This window comes from Scatophagus argus, chromosome 2 (genome assembly GCF_020382885.2).
Source record: "Scatophagus argus isolate fScaArg1 chromosome 2, fScaArg1.pri, whole genome shotgun sequence".
Lineage (NCBI taxonomy): Eukaryota > Metazoa > Chordata > Actinopteri > Scatophagidae > Scatophagus > Scatophagus argus.
The window spans coordinates 3,073,836-3,089,544 of record NC_058494.1 but is presented as its reverse complement, the minus strand read 5'-3'; the positions used below and the strand labels follow the sequence as shown (position 1 = coordinate 3,089,544).

At 39.0% G+C, this 15,709-nt stretch overlaps 1 protein-coding gene and 1 non-coding gene across 7 annotated transcripts in view; one reads left to right on the top strand and one right to left on the bottom strand.

Moving 5' to 3' along the window:
• The window catches only part of LOC124065741 (VPS10 domain-containing receptor SorCS1), a 151,624-nt gene that overhangs the window by 132,230 nt on the left and 3,685 nt on the right, over positions 1-15,709 (bottom strand). The gene's annotated exons all lie outside the window — the stretch shown is intronic.
• On the top strand, positions 7,031-7,118 carry trnay-gua. Its single transcript is given in 2 exon segments — positions 7,031-7,067; positions 7,083-7,118. It is a non-coding gene; the product is annotated as a tRNA-Tyr (tRNA).

Here is a 15,709-nt window from a genome sequence, read left to right as displayed (position 1 = left end):
GATGCCCATGTATGGAGTTGGCATGTGCCAGCAGTATGCAATAGCATCAGATTGGGTGTGTTTATACCTAATACAGATTTTGAATATAGCTCGAGTGTGTACAATTTGAGTCGTATACTGACGTCGCTTGGTGGGCTGGCTGTAGCGTGGTCAACTCTTGGTCATATCTTAGTCAAAGCTATCATGCACATGCCCACTTAAGTTACAAGCTTCTCTAAGAGGCTGTAGTTACAGTTCTTCAGCATACTTTATTGCTTTCCTTTTATACATTTCCGTTTATATAAATATAAACGTATTCAATACATGTTGGAATATACTTTAGCATAAAGTATATTTTCTAATTACATAAATTGGTATATTCTGGAACATAGAGTTAAATGCTGAATACATTCTGGGTTTAGTAATATTGCAAATACTACTGAACACATTCCAATATATGTTATTTTATAGTAATATAGGGTTATATTTTACATAGTAATCATATACTAATAATAAAAGAATGTGGTATGTTTCTTAAAATCTCCCAGAAATTTGACAACATTGTGAACAGAATCAGTTCATAACCAAACTCATTTAGAAAAATTCAATCTCTCTCTCTGTCCAAAATTATAGATTTCTTTGGGGTTTTTTTTAAACTGAAATGGCAAACATACTCCTGTACATTTTTAGAATATTCAAGGTAGCATCCTGAATTCACTTAACTACTCCTCTCATTTGCTTCCCACTATCATACACCTCCACACCACACTACTCGGCAAGTAGTGAGTCAAAGATGTGAAGTGGTGCACAAAAATCATAGTATCACCTTATCTCACATAGTTGAACTTCAGCTTTCTTTTGATTCTCTGCGCATCACCTCAACAGCAGAGAGAAGTATGAAAGGTATGATGCATGAAAGGAAATTAAAAAATTAGATTGTTTATTATGGATTTTTTTTTTATCTTACTGGAGAGGGCTGATTTCTTTCCTGGTATGATAAAGTCTCGCTTTATAAGTTCTTCACTGCCCCGTGGCCTGGATGAATTACTTTGACCCCTGTATTCCTGGTGTCCAAAAGGAAGACGTGAAATACTAATGAGCTTGATGGAGTCACACACACTTATCCAATCTATCATTCCACTGTCTGCACTGCACTGCTTTACATCAAAAATAAAATTTTTGATGTAAAACTCATTTAATATACTTAAGGGATTATTATGGTCTAACTTAATTCCTATCACATTGTTGCTATAGGGCTTTTATCTACCCTATTATCTGAAGAATTACATTCATGTTTCTTTCTTTTCATCTTTATTTCAAATGTCATTTTCTGCTCAAATTTAATTTTAGCATATATTGTCAAGTGTAATTGTTAATTACACTTGACAATATATGCTAAGTGTAATTGTTAATTGCTTTCATTCTCTGTTTGTGCTCTTTGCTATTTGTGCTAACTTCTCTCATATATGTTGGTATAATACATTCAGCATCAATTCCATTACCATCAGCAGAATCATGTCATACTCGTCACTTTCTATTAAATTTTCCATGACAATAGTTACAATACAATCACGCAATGTTGTCATCTGGCCTATATTGTTTGTACCAGACACCCTGCATACTATCAATATTTGAGAATTTACAGTATGCATTAATTTGCCAATATGTAACTTTCTCTCTGCATGTTTCTAGGCTGTTAAAGATGGTGATGATCCAGTGCTGCAGCTGTTGCTGCAGTGTCAACAGCCTTACTTTGCTGCTGTCTAATCAGCTCTGATGGCTGGGTATGGGCTTCAAGAGCTGTGACAAGGGGAGCTCAAAGCATCAAAGCATCATCTGAGGGATACATGGTAATTCACATGCTAATGGCAGGGTTGAGCTAAATGTGTTTAGACATTAGCAGATGTGGCAGGTACTGTAACTCCAGATGTCTTCATCTGTCCCTAGTGTGTCTTTTCAAGGATGACTCTGTACACAGATGGGCCCTGCCAAAAGGTAGGAAGTGATTTATTTTTCTAGGCAAGTATTCTTGGTTCATAAAACACATGGACACCTCTTGGCAGGAAAAAAAAACACTAGGCTGTTCATGCAGCACCAGTGCCAAAAGTCAGCAAGAACGTGGGCCAATCTGATTTGCCCACATCTTTTGCACTGAACATGTAATCTGTGAATTCACACCTGTTGATGAGATGCTTGTGCCACTAGTAAAATGGCCTCCAGTCAGTCACTACTTCTTTGGACATTACAGAGGGCTTCTCAGCACTCATCAGCCTAGAAGCTATAATTAAACTAAACAGTCTGAGTGACAAAACAGGTCAAAGAATTATTATTCTTTGAATATGCAATCTCATTTTTATATGAAGCCCGGGAAGGGATGTGGGGTGAAAAAAAACATTTTGGTCAATGTACTTCTGAGCCAGTTCAGAAATGTGGAAAGATGGAAACAAGTATAACAATAGAGCACACATATCCATGGGAGAGGTTTATTGAATAGAAAGACATTAAATTAGTGCTTAGCAGTACACATGGTTTTCAGATAAGGGAGAGACATCAGAGGAAAATATTCAGCACAATGGTCAACACAACACAAGGGTCACCGGTTTGATTCCCCTACCGGACGGGCAGGAAAATTTGGGTGTGGTGGAGTGATTAATGTGAAAAATGCTCCCCCCCCTCCATTAGCCAGCTGATGTGCCCTTGAGCAAGGCACTTAACCCCCAATATGCTCCCCGAGCGCTTGATGCTGCCCACTGCTCCTGTGTGTGTTTCACTGCATGTAATTTGCCAGGTGTTGCATGTGTGTGTTCAACTAAGGATGGGTCAAATGCAGAAGACTAATTCAGTGTGTGTATGTAAAAATATATATACTGTCAATAAAGTGATTCTTTTCTCTTATTCTTATGTAAGGTACTCTGACTGGGCTGTCATGGCTGAATCCATTAGCAACAAACTGCAATACTTAGGCAAGCTTCACGGGTACCAGTGGACATGCTCGTGATATATGGTAGAGTGGAACGGGTCATAACTATCTTTCTGATTAATAGCGAATGGGATGCGGGTGGGTGAAATAATCTTTATTTGGTGAATTGTTTAATGAGGAAAATATTAATTACATTATCAGCAGCAACCTCCAGCAGGAAGAAAACAGCCGTCCTCCTGATAAATCCCGAGCTTCATCACAGCTGTCCAAAACATTTATTTCTAAAACTAAAAGTTTCATTTGGTTTCCTCTGTCCTGCTGCTTAAATGTGACATTCCTATGGTGCGGATATCATTTTGAAAAGAGCGAGGAAAAAAAAAAAGATAAATTGACGCTTGAAGCCTGTGAGGTTTGTGCAAGTCACATGAGCTATTTTACCATGTGGTTTAATACTTTTTGGTGATATTTTGGCATGTGATGACCGTAAGCCCCACAGAGACAGAGACACCTCCCTCTGTTGATTTTCAGTGATTACTGTGTCTGTATTTTTGACCTTCTAGTTGACCAATGAAGCTCATACATTCTTACTGTATATACTTACATATTTTGAAAGGCAACTGCTGATGAACTTTGTAAGATTTTTAGGAGCTGTTTCACCACCATGAACACTTAATGCTCCTCCATGTTCTTTGTGCATCGCACTGGCAGTGAATAGCGTGCAAACTCAAAATCAACCCAGTTTTCTATGAATAATTTTAAGACTTTTCTTGTATGAACCATACTTCATGTTTTCATCACTCAAAGCATGATGAAAAATGTGACATAAAATAAAATTAAAAAGCCATTAAAAAAGCCTTGGAATGGCCCATCAACATGGCTTTTACCTGTGGAACAATGACACACTCTCTCGCTCTCCTCTATCAATTCAGGTGCACATATTTGATGGGTGTTGAAATCAATGAAAACATGAAAACAATTTCAATTTGGAGATTTGCACACTCCTTGTAGTAATTGTTTCACATAGAACATACAGAATACAAATAAAATGGTGATCAGTGGCATTTTCTTTCCAGCCTCATGCAAACTACATATATAGCTGAGACATAAACTTATTGTAAAAGCAAGCAAAAACAGCCTAACATTAATTCTCGTTTTCTATCCATCCAACAGCATTAGCTTACAGAATTCATTCATTCGTTACCTTCAGCAAGACGGTAAAGCTTGAAGCTGATTCTGTCCCAGCAGTCAAGTGTATTCTGACATTAACCTGTACCGAAGCTCTGCAATCTCCAAGGAAAATCTATTCCAGCTGAGACTGATCAGCCTTTCTACAGACTGTCTGTCTCTGTATTATCTTTCCATCAACAAACATCATAATTACAGGATCAGATTTAAGTGTCTATTTCTGGATGATGTACTCTGACTTTCACATAACCAATTAAAATTCATTTTGTTGATTTGCAGTGCTAATGTGGCATTATGCACTTCCACTAAACAGAGGTGTTAACTCAGCTATTAGTCACATCTTGAAATAAACATTTTAAAAGCCACATGTTTGATGAATATACAATCGTGATTCATAGATCTTAATTATTAGTAAATACAAAGACTTTACAGCAGACAATTATTTGTAACTTTTCTAATGATGCTAATTGATAACAAATTACAAATATTCAGAACAGGTTCTTTAGTGTTTGGCTGATCACAGTTAGTAATGTACTACAGCACAGCACACACACACATACACACACACACACACACCCACAATGGATGCTCTACACGAAAACTGAAGAACCTTGGCTGCTTACAGAGAAAAAAAAACATTATGTGAACTTCACCACCCAGCAAGATAAGAGAAAAATGAGAAATAACAAATTTCATCATAAGTTCAAAATAACGTTGTTTGTATTGCACTTTTTTGAGCCGCAGCATTTGCAAAAGGAAGCAGAAGAATGCCTTGAACATAATGAATAGCACTGTGATATGTACTCATTAAAAGGTTTGTGATTTCACTACAGTGGGTCATCTGCATCTGCAGAGCCAGTAAGTGTGTGGGTTGTTATAAAGGCAGTGCAAAACAAAAAAAAAAAAGACTCAGTTGTTTTTACTTTTGAACATTAAGTATTTGGTATGCACTATGTCAATGTCAAGTGCATGAGTGGGCAACACAAGGTCCCTTCTTGAGTTTTTTTTTGTTACACTTGCAAACAGAGCACGAAAGACCAGATGTTTTTCAGAAACAACAATAAGCATGTGGTGAAAAGCAGAGATTTATCCATCATCTATACTTCTCTGTGTTGTTCAGGGTCTTTCTGGGCTATTTCTATCACTCTGTGTCTCCATGTTGTATCAGACATGGTCAATTAACTCGACTGACCATCTCATCTGTTTCTCTCAGTCAATGTGCTCTTGAAAAACACCTTTTTCATCTGCAGTTGCACACATTCCTGCGGTTTACAGATTGCCAGGGATTCAATTTGTGCCACCGAAATGTCCTGTACAATTCTGAACCTGATCAGTGGGTGAGATGGGACTCTCTGCCTCCCGAAAGAAGACCTCTGACTGCCTTGCAATAGCTGCAAGAATCATCCTTGTCAATCTGAATTCCTAAGAGGGGGAAGAGCTTTCAGTGGAAGCCGATAATATATAAACACCATGACCAGCAATTGAATCCTTGTGCCTTAGACTGAAAATCTGCAGCCATATGGTATCAGCTATATCTCCATGAACTCCATCCAGCAAATCTGACTTTTTCAGATATCCCAAAGTAAATTTAACTCCTTCCTCTGACTTAATACTCTCTGTGTAGTGTATAAATCACATTTGCTCCCCTAACTGTCACAAATGTCCAGGCGAAATCTGATCTGTGAGTGTACTCCACCTTGCAGCTCAGCCTCTAAGCTGCGCTTCAGTACCCTCCTAATAGTGTGCAGCGCTCCTATCTCCCACAAACCCATCACCTCAATCACCAAGATTCACATCAAAGTGTCAATCACGTCACAGAACAGTGGGGCAGCAGCAGTAATGTCGCCAAACAGTGCACTGATGTTTGTGAAGAGATTATGGCAAATAAAGTACATGTGTTGTATCTATTTTACGCAAAGCTACAGTCATATGCAGTGTACAAGTTGGGGCTAAACCTTATTGTTTTGGCTCTGATAGCTGGTCTAAATTTTAAAAACATATCAGTCTTCACTTTGCTGCAAAGCTAACAAATTTCTTTCTGCTAATTCCTGCAAGGCTTCTTGCGTTGTGCTAACAATTACTTTTGCCGAAATGACAGCACAGTATTTTAACTTTACTTCCTTAATGAACTTATTAACTAGGTGGGTGGGAAATGGGTGTGCTGTACACCTATGTATTCACAGACCTTCAACTGACTTTTAGAAATGCAAATTATGTCATCCTTGACGAAACAAAACTAGAGCTAATCAAGAGCAGGGGTTAGGTCCTAGGTATTGTGTTTTGGCCATGAGTTTTTATTTGCCAAAATATTTAATATCAATAGTAATTATGAGTTCATACAACCACTGAATTCTTTGTTTCAAATGTAGCTATCCTTGCCCCCTCTGTGGCTCCTTGTGTTGCCCTTTAGCAACCTTCTTAAAAGCAACTAGTGATAAATCTCAGAGTTTTTCAGACCACCATGGCAAATAAAATATATATGCAAATCTATTAGGCTACAGTATACTGTAATTTAATATCTCTCTCACACGCTCTCATCACTCTGTGTGCACACTGGCAGGATTGAGACTGAGTTAACTCTGTTGCCCTGTGTTCTCACCTTCCTCTCATACCTACAACACAGAGGCTATGGCTGTTAGTCTTTATGTCTACGGTAAATGTCAGTGTGATTTGTATTCACATTACATTTAAGTAAGGGATAATCTTGATTCACAGTCTCACTGGATGAAAAGAGAATCTAGGGCTGGTATGAAAACTGTGAAGGAAATTGTCGGGAAACGAGGGTGGAGTGGGGTGCTTTGTATTGTTTTTGGCTGTTAAGTTATAAGAGGCTCATTTCAAAGGATAGAAGGATATAACCGTATACACTACAAAGTTATGTAGATGAGTTCTAGATTTATAACACAAACTGAGTTTAGAAAATGAGTAAACTATCAGCTTCACATCCCTTCGGTAGCTCAGTTGGTAGAGCGGAGGACTGTAGGTGCATAAAGCAGTGATCCTTAGGTCGCTGGTTCGAATCCGGCTCGAAGGACATAAGTTTTTGGGGGCATCCGTGTCCTAGGTTGGAGGTTGGAGAAGCGGCTTGTGATCAGAACGTCGCTGGTTTAATTCCCCCACTGGACAGGCAGGAAAAATTTGAGTGTGGTGGAGATATTAATGTGAAAAATGCTCCTCCATTCCATTAGCTGGCTGATGTGCCCTTGAGCTTGATGCAGCCCACTGCTCCTGTGTGTGTTTCACTGCATGTAATTTGCCAGGGGTTGCATGTGTGTGTTCAACTAAGGATGGGTCAAATGCAGAAGACTAATTCAGTGTGTGTATGTAAAAATATATATACTGCCAATAAAGCTGATTCTTCTTCTTCTTCTTAGCTTTATTTCATAGATTGAAATTACATAGAACTAAACTGGTAACATAAATTCAACTTCTTTCACACTAACTTCACACTAATTAATTTTGAAGCACACTGATCCTAGGTGTGATGAGCATGTGAAAAAAAACCAAAAAAAATATGATTTTAAACTTTATCAAGTTCATTGTTCAAAATTAGGACCTCTAGTAGAAAGTGGCTCATAAAAATTGGGAGTTGATTTATATTGAATTTTGCATTGAACTTATATGCTGTGCTAACTGCTAATCTTAGCTGAAGCCAAAGAAGTTGAACCTTCCATGAATGACAAAACTTGATGTGATGCATTGACATCTTCGTGTAATTAATTACCTATTTGGATAAGTTGTTGTGAGAGACCATTGTCTTGGTTGTTGTTAGATTAGCCTTTTTACTAGTAACCCTAGTATGCAACCAATAGTACATGAATTAAATACGGGTTGAGGATAAATTTTACAGTATGCAAGCCCTGCAGTAGTGACAACAATAACATAAATCCCCCAGACACACCAAACTGCTACCACAGAACTAGTGATAACTAAGGCTGACTCTTGCACTTGACCGCAGCCAACCACTAACGAGCTGAGAGTAAACAGCTGTTCTAAAGACCTCCTGGTCTTTCAGTCTCTTCTCGCTTCTTTTAATACTTTTAACTTCTTATCTGCAACTAAAAGCTCTTTCTTTCATTCCAGAATTCACTCACCAACCCCATAGATCTCTTTGCTGTGTCCTTGACCCTCCTTGATCCCACCATTCTCACCTCCATCTTCCCTTCTACAGGACAAGTTGTTGACTACTATGTAAAAGAGACAGATGACAGTTCACTCTCCTTATTTCCCCACCCAACTGCTGACAGCACCTGCAAGGAACCTTGGCTGTGAACCCAACCTGTCCTCTGCTGTCAACATTGCTGTAACAACCTGCTCCTGCAGATTCATCCTCCACAACATCAGGAAAAAATGACTGATCCCCACCCGGGATTAGTCTACCGTAACTCTCTCCAAGTTGCCGTGGCTGCGTGTGCCATGTGATCTCTGCGGCTCATCCAGAATGCAGAAGCACTGATAGTTTTCTACCTACCCAAGTTTTCCCACACTGCAACCTGTCCACTCTATTCTGCTGCCAATAGACTACTGCGATGATGGAGGACCTAAATACTCCTCACCAAAATCATGACAGAAGAAACTCTACACATGAAATTTAGTCTGCTCAGGCTGCACTTTGCCCCCCTCTAAAGAATTCTTTTTCTGTCTCTCATTGATTGCAGGCATAGCATTTGAATCAGCTCAGAATATTTGATTAAGCTGATGCACTTGCATGATTCCTGCAATTTTGGGTTTGTATCCAAGTGGTAGAATGCACTTATTGTAAGCTGCTTTGGATTACAGCCTCAGCTATATAAATGTAATGTAATGAGTTAGACAAAAACACAAGGCTTTTTACTGCTTATATGGATGCACAATTTGCAGATATCTTTAAAAAAAGGGAAACCAAAGAACACTGGCTTCCATTAACCACCAGCCTCCTTCATTAGGTTCTCTATGATCCACAATGGTAGTGACTGAATTTTTGTGTGTACAGTACAAGACAATTTCTTCTCACTTACTGTAAATTGAAGGGGCCATAAATTTAGTGGGCTGTGAAAAATAAGAAATATTTTTTATTGCATGACTGAAAAAGAAGACTGAGAGAGAACTACCAAGATGGAAGCATTAGCAACATTACTCACAGGAACATCTAAAAGCATTTACTGAAATAAAGTGTGAGTTCCTGAGGCCTCAATGGCTTAACAGAGAGAACCAGTTAGATCACCCACAAAGTGTATATTTTTTGTTGAGAGCCTGCCTCCAGGAAGAGACAAAGTTTTACAGCAAATAACTTCAGACTAAAGGAAATAATGACTTATTTGTGAGCTTTTCACATGGGGTTTTTGCTTCTCGAAAGAGAGAGAGACTGGTAACCTAGTTTGTTTATGGGCATATGCAGCCTGATGGCAAGTAAATGCTGCTCACTGGAGCGTGACACCGTCCGCCTGCCTGATCACTCCCAGGCACATACCCGAAGGATCGCTTAGCCCACACAGTGGCTCTGGTTATGCTTGTTGCTTCAATGTCTTTTTTCTGTCTTTTTTTAAAATTTTTTCCTCTCAGCAGGATGTTTTAAGTAACAGATCTGAAAGCGCACAGATTAGACCGCAGTTGCATTGCAACTGGATGCTCACAACCTGATTTGGAAGCTCACACTGTGATTTGCAGTGTTATGTGGTATGATATGGTAGGGTATGATGCAAGGTGCATGTGAGTAAAATGGAGTTAAAGTGTGAGGGGGAAGAGGCTGAAAAAAAAAAACAAGGCACAGATTTAAGAAAATAAAAGTACAAGAGATGGTGAACATAAAGTCTTTTATAAATGTGACCAAATCAACTTTTAAAGATCGGTATGACATCCCCTCCACCACAAGACCCACATGGCCACACCTTTAACTCAAGTAAGTAGAACGATGCAAACCATTATCAATGATGAATAGCTTAAGGAACTAACATTCATAAATTCAGAGTTTCTGATTGTACCTAATTTTTTTAAAAAAGAGTAGATGAGTTGAAGTGGGTAACCCCCTTGTTTATAAACCTGGGAAATTGAGTGTTTGCTGTAAACACACTGTGGTTTACAGGAGACAGGGACATTGGACATTAGGGAGCTTAGAAAAGTAGTAGCTGTTCAAGAAAAATATCAGAAATGAAACACCTTCACAATAAGGACTACGAATTTGCTGATTAAACATGTTTGAAAACATGTATACATGAGATGATGTTGGTAAAAAACATTCCACTAAAATATTTGCAGATTCAGGGATTTGTGACTTGTGAGTGGAAGTTCAATGCTCAGCATAATCTCAAAACAGTGCAACATAGAGGTTAGTTTCAGGTTCTATTTTGGATCTTCTCTGGGGCTTCTTAGCAGATGCTTTGAACTTTTGAGCTAAATGCTAACATTGGCAGCCAACATGCTCACAATGACAATGCTAACTTGCTGATGAACTTTGCTAATTGGAACAAAGCACAAAACACATTTGAGGCTGATGGGAATGTCTTTTGTTTGGCAGGTATTTGGTGGTAAGGTCTTGGACAAACAGAGTTTTTTAAGAGTATTTCTTCATCATTTCTGTTTATTTTGGATACTGACGGCTGACGAGTTTTATATGTGTTGAAATATAACTGATACTGCCATCTGACCCGCCATGTCACTAGTAGGGATAAAAATCTACATATAGTTGTAGGGCAGTTGTATTCTAAACTTTCATGATTCAAAAATCATGTTCTTTATTTAACATAACCTTCACTGTGCTGTGCTGTCCTTTTTTAAAAATATATCAACTATGCTACAAACAACGTCAGATAATACTGCACTGTATATCAAAGGGTGAGCTGTGTTGTGCTTTAACCTAACCCAACCTAACTCTTTCTCTTGCTGCACAAATCTTGTCAGTTTAGGATATGTTTGTCCTAAACTGCACATTTGATTTCTGCCATCTTGGTTGAGCAGATTGTAAATGTGTTCAATTTATAGCTCATCCCATGAGTCCATGTGGTGTTGACAGTCTTCAAATGTCTGAAAATGAGCAAATTATGAAGGCTTGATGGTGTAGAGAGAATACCACTGCACAGCACAGACGTGACTTTGGTCTAACAAATCTGCTGTTGGCAGTAAATTCCCCGTTGCCATGGCTAGGAGAAAGCACACAAATCTATATATTCCCTGAACACCTCAAGAGGTAGTGCGAGACTGTCAACTGAGACAGCATATGTGAGTGAGTTTCTCACAACGCTTCAGTGTCATGTGATAATTTCCTCATTGCTTTATGACAATTTTTGGATATAATTACTCATGTGTTTGCAAGAGGCACTAGTGTTCTCTCTGTAGAATTTTATTTTATAATTTCCATGCTTCTGTTTGCTTTTATTGGACATCTTTCAGCAGGACATGTCCTGCGTCTGTGGAAGCATTCAAGAGCAAACATCTTAGACTGATGGATAATATGTCATGCTGAATCCCTCGCAGTAAAAGAGCAAAGTACTCAGTGCCTGACATTTCATAATGTAAATAATACTGTCCCGGTGTATGCTGTACATCCATCTGAGCAACATGCCACCAGCAGCACTGTGAGACTGCTCTTTGCCTGTAACCTTTTTCTCAGAATTTTGACGCAGCTCTGCTAATGCCAAGATCTCAGCAGGTATTTGTTTGATCAGTTTTACCCCCCCACCCCCACCCCCTCATTCTGTGCTTCTATAAATTCAGATGAGAGCACTGATGTGTCTTTATTTTCTGTACCAGTATGGTGACTGAATTAATGAAGTCAGCAACTTATTCACAAACAAAATAATATCTTGGCAAAGGATGAATTTGCAATTTGAGTAATGCTGGCAGGTGTTAATTAAAGCCACATTTAAATTTTCAGCTTTGGCACTGCTCAGTGATAGCATCAAAAATCAATCAATACACACCGATACTCCCCATGGATCTCGCCAAGAGACCATGAGAATAAAAGGCCCAAACCAATCCTGGTTTAGAAAGTTTAATTTGAATAATAATAAATTTCTATTATTTTAGGCCTATTGGACTACCATTAGAACCTTGCAGTGAGTAAAGCTCAAAATCTGCATGTTTTAGTTCAAAGTTTACCACATACAAAAGTTTGTAAAAGCTTAGCACATGCTAAATCTTATCAAATGGAGTCTGGGCTCCAATTAGTGGCAGTTAAGGGGTCTTAAATTGATTACATTTTGAGAACCACCGCTCTAACCTGCGCTGTGTCAACAAAAGGGGCCAAGCAATGTCCTTGCTTTCAAAATTGCCTTGGTATCATTTTATGTTTCACACACTTGCTCCATCTCCAACCTATTCAAAAGGAAAAAGTCTGCACTGACATCCTTGACATCTCCCTTCCTGTCAGCAGTCACTATGGACAATAAGAGATTAATTTACAAGGCTGAGAAGTGGCACATCTTATACAATCCACAACATCTTTCTCTAAAGATATCCTCAAAAAGTATGAGTTTTGAAAATCAAGGAGTCATTGACAATTGAAGTAAGTAAACTGTCCTCCAAATATAAACAAGTTGACAAAGGTAACTTACCTTAGCAGCTGTTAGCTCACTCTTCTCCAGAGGGAGAAATCACAACTGGTACAAAGGAAAAAAATCATCCTCATCCTCATGCTGCAACATCACTCGCAGAGTATCTGGACAATTTTTCATGCTCTATCCCGTTCACTCACTACGAGTATGTTGGGAACTGGCATTACAGATGGGATGCCCTACCTGTGTGAGCAGCCCCTCTGCACTGTGAAACCTCTTGATTTAATGTCCTGCCTAACGTTCCTGCATCATGCATGCAGTTTTAAGCAAACAGACAACTGAAGTACACCTTAAATAAATAAAAATACATTTTTCCCGTGGATGGTCTCTGTCATTTTAGGTAGTTGTTGTCACACTAATGTATGTTTATTTTTTGTGATAAGTTTATTAAGTTTGATTTTAATTAGTTATTTGATGCTATAGAGACAGGATGAAATGTCACGATTAACAGCTGAGTCAGGGGGGTGTATGGGCAGGAACTCGATCCGTGACCCCGCAGCTTCAATACTGCACAGACTCTGGCTACAAATGATATATTATCAGCACAATATGGCAGCGCTCGTGTCCGGGACATTTTGGCTTCAATTCTGAATAGCGGGAGGAAGAAGACACATGTTGTCGATCTTTAGAAACGTCAATGGTGTGAACATGTGCATGTGAAAGCAGCAGAATTTCAGAAACACATGCTGATGATGCAGGTTGTGTGTACCAGGCAAAAATATTAGGATGGAGCTGTTTTTTCAGTGGTTAGACTTGACCCTTTACTTCCAGTGAAGGGAAATCTTAATGCTTCAGTGTATCAAAATATTTTGGACAATGCTATGCTTCCAATGTTGTGGCAGCAGTTTGGGTAAGGACCTTTTCTATTCCAGCATGACTGTGTCCCAGTGCACGAAGTAAAGTCAATAAAGACATGGTTGGATGAGTTTGGTGTGGAAGAACCTGACTGGCCCACACAGAGCCCTGACCTCAACCCCATCCAACACCTTTGGGATGAACTGGAATGGAGACTGCAAGCCAGGCCTTTTGGTTCAAAATCAGTGCCTGCCCTCACTAATGCTCTACTGCATGAATGGGCACAAATTCCCACAGAAACACTCCAAGATCTTGTGGAAAGCCTTCACAGAAGAGCGGAGGCTGTTATAGCTGCAAAGCTCTCTATGTATTAAGAATGCTGTATCATTAAATTCCCTGTTGGTGTAATGGCTTGTTGATATATTGGATATTAAATCAATGAGCTATCAGATAACATTACACTTTAAGTAGGACAATAATGTCACTAATAATCCCACTGTGGATATTTCCTTTCTTTCATTAGTATTCTGTGGCAAATGTGGTTGGTCAAACATGAAGTTGATCTGTAATATGTGATAAACATTTACAGTGCACCATCTGACTAACAATTTGTTTTATCTTCAAAATAAATTTGGTGTGTGTGTGTTTTATTGTACTGTTGTATCTTTCTTTAATTATACCCAGCCTCCGTTTAGTCATTTGGTATTTGATATCTTAGTTGTGAATGAATACTGAGCAAAAATGCATGTACTAACATTTCAATTCATAATTAAAGATCTTGAAATATATATTTTATTATATATTATATTAAGTTTATATTGTTTAAAAATGGTGTGACAGTCCTGGGTTTGAATGACATAAATCTCAAACCCAGAAGGATTCCTTCCTTAGATCTTTCCTTACCCTCATTACAGTGCTGTCTACCTACACTGCTGAATGCAACAAGTTCACACCGGTCCTCTCAGTTTCTTCCTCAAGAGTGCATGGAAGATGGATTACTGAAGCAGACAGACACAAAGGAAAGGTTGAGAGAAGGCACATACAGAAAACAAGAAGTACAACCAAATTACAAGGAAAATCCTGAAATGAAGACAGTCTCTTCAAATCAGAGTCAGTCTAGGAGAAGGTTAAGCTTTGGGTCATTACCGAATGTGATACAAAACTTGGGTCCTGATCACATTGTGGACATTTAGGAAAAATGAAGTCTGAAGTCAAAATGTTAAACTGGTACTGAAACACCTTTTTCACTGTGCTGTTCATATTTCAACACAAATATACAAGCATACATTTCAAAACCTCTCACATCTTATGCCTCATCAACGACAAACTCCACTCTGTCTCCACTCTCCACGCACATCACAGCCTCACACTCATTTCCGACAGCAACCTCTCCTTCACACACCATGACAATCAAATCAGCAGAACTGCCTTTTCACACCTAAAAAAGATAGATAGCTCTCCCCTTCTCTGCTACAACTTTGATCACATGCCTTCACCGCATCCAGAAATGACTACTGCAACAGCCTTCTTTACGGCACATCATCCAAAGTCATGCAAACTGGCATACAACAGAACTCTGCTGCCCGCCTGTTCACCCACGCCCGTTCCAGTGACCACTTCACCCCTGTCCTCCACTGGCTCCCTGTCCCACAATGGATCCAATTCAAAGCACTCCATAATAAGGCCCCGTCCTACCTCGCTGACCTGCTCCACCACTCCTTGGGGCAGTCTCCGCTCCTCTGATGCCAACCTCCTGACTCAACCAATCAGGACCAAGTAGCATATCCAAATCTGAGAACACTATAAATAAATTAACTATAACTATATTAACTATAAATTATTATTAGAATAATAATAATATTAACAGTAGTCATAAGGGGTATAAGGCACTGACTAGTCTGAATTGCGGTCTATAATGGCATGGCTGCTGTGCAAGTGTATTTTTACTCATAATACATGTTTCCCTGTATTTGCTGTATGAGGCTTATATGACTCCTCTGGCCAATGTTTCATGAGTCATAATTATAACCTCCAATCCAATCTGACATACAGGCTTCCAGTAATGTGGGATGGTTAAAAGACAAGCTTTGTAAATGCCTTAAAGGTTAAATATTAAGAGCAGCAAGCAGCCCTTATCTGTATCCTCTTGACTTCAGCTCCATGGCATGCTGTTGACTCATCTATTTATGCAGCGGCTCAGACTGTAAAGACCGAGGACGTCTGTTCCTGCTTATAGCAACAACTCTACATATTTAATGCAAGATCGTCTATTCTTGCACAATCTCGAGTAAGTTGTTTGCGT